Here is a 2,522-nt window from a genome sequence, read left to right on the forward strand (position 1 = left end):
ATATATATATATATATACACATATATATATGTATATATGAAATTTCTAAAGACATGAATTTTTAATTGTATTTTTGAAATTGCATTGATATGTCAATAAGTTTAGATTCATCGATTTTATTTTATAAATGATGTTTGAGATCTTTTGTAAACACAAACATTGGCACAACATTCGATATTGTACGATAACAAAGTCAGCCTAGATCTATACACCACTCAGACACATTAGCTGACAGATGCTATCCTGATAACTTTTATCTGTGTACAAATTTTTTGTGCTTTGAGGTCTCCATTTTTGGTGCAACGAACGATAATAATATAACGTTGATTAAAATATATTCGCACGAGAATTGAAGCAGGAGTTTCTAAAAATAGTTGTTTCGGTAATAAATGCTAACCAATCAAATGCAAAGAGAAAGAATAAAAGAAATATATAATCTAACATTACCCAGAAATGTCAGCAGCAAACAAGTTGCGAAGATGGAATAAATATGTTGAAATCTCTACTTTCAAACAATCATTTGCGACATTTGTGAGAGGAAACACGCCAAGTTATTTTAACATCTCCAGGAATTGAAGCATTTCTAAGTAAGTCTTGTTGTAAAAATATGTTTAGTTTAAACGACGGAGAAGAACAGATCTTGTTTTCTGCGGGAATCAATTTCTTTTCTTTATTTTACAAGAAAAGTGAACATTACATCTAAAACCTTCACTTTTGAATTAGAACCGTTGGTTGAGTCATTTAATAGCAGAGAGAACTTTGTTGAATTCACTTTAAATTTCAAATTTACGTTCCAGACATATATCTTTGTTGGAAACCAGCTTCTTCTTCACAGGAAGACACACAAACACACACGCATATCTATATTTATTAGAAGTAAAAGGAATTAATAAATCTAGCAAATATCTATAAAGCAATTAGTGTTAAACGAATTTGGTTAACTGTATCAAAGAATTAGATTCTATGAAATTCAGGTAGAATTAACAATAAACATCCAAGTTAATTCGTTAATTCGTCATGTGTGACAAGTAAATCCAAACATCACTTAGAAGAATTTCTAGAAATTCGGAGCATATAATAGCAGAAGCAAGAATGGAGAATATCACATGTTTAATTGATGATTACACCATACATTACCAACGATTGTTTCTGTTGTGCTTGCGAATTTAGATGCAGAAAAAAAAAAAAAGGTTTGAAATACAAGTCAAATTAATAGATCCGGAAATCTATGCTGACATAACGTTATCAAGGCAATCGAAAATGGGCTGAATTCAAAGTGAACTAAGAAAATAATTTCTAAAGTAATGAATGCATACAAAATGAAGGTGAAAAACGAATAAAATATTCTAAGAAAAGCTAGTTTAGCATTTAACTTTTGATGACATCGGTAGATAACGAAAGAATAAAAAATAAGCATAGAAGTTCCACGCCATTACAATTACCTTTCTATTAAATATGCGAAAATGTTTTTAGAAAAATTATGCATATTAGATTAAAGGAAAAGCAATTATAATTAATGGGTTAGTTACCATTGAAATATTGAAATGCTTATCTATATTTGTGCGAACATTTCAATGTAAAATTATTTCTACCATCTACATTATATATATATATATATATATGTATATATATACACTGGCTGTTGTTATATAAAAAAAATAGTTTGTTTTTAAAGTAGGAATGTGACTCAGAACGCTATCCGTTGATGTACAAATTGATTGGTCAACGTTCATGTGTTACACTCATGTGACAGTCGCACGAGACGAGAATGTCACATCAATGAAACTGTGATCTTAGCTAATTCTTCGTTATTTTGAAAATTAATTGGAACAAAAGCAGTGTGCTTTAACAGAAATATAGTGACATATGGATTAAGAAGAAAATGGAGGACTTTAGAATAGGTCTTATCTTAATGAGGCCATATGTAAAGATAAGATATGGATGGCGGCCATTTCACACAATCGTGGAGGTGACCAGTTCTGTATTTTTTTATTCTTTTATTTGTTTCAGTCATTTGACTGCGGCCATGCTGGAGCACCGCCTTTAGTCGAATAAATCGACCCTAAGATTTTTCTTTGTAAATATAGTACCGCTAAGTTACGGAGACGTAAACATACCAGCATCGGTTATTAAGCGATGGTCCGGGAGACAAAAGCAGACACACAAACATACACACATACACACACATATATATATACGACGGGCTTTTTTCAGTTTCCGTCTACCAAATCCACTCACAAGGCCTTGGTCGGCCCGAGACTATAGTAGAAGACACTTGCCCAAGGTGCCACGCAGTGGGACTGAACCCGGAACCATGTGGTTGATAAGCAAGCTACTTTATTTCAACAATTTGGCCATTAAGGCCTTACAAAGAGGGGACGAACGAGGACAGACAAACATAAAGTAGCTATACATATATACGTACATATATACGTACATACATATATACGTACATACATACATACATATATATATATATATATATATATATATATATATATATATATATATATATATATATA

Source organism: Octopus bimaculoides, chromosome 15, assembly GCF_001194135.2.
Source record: "Octopus bimaculoides isolate UCB-OBI-ISO-001 chromosome 15, ASM119413v2, whole genome shotgun sequence".
Taxonomy (NCBI): domain Eukaryota; kingdom Metazoa; phylum Mollusca; class Cephalopoda; order Octopoda; family Octopodidae; genus Octopus; species Octopus bimaculoides.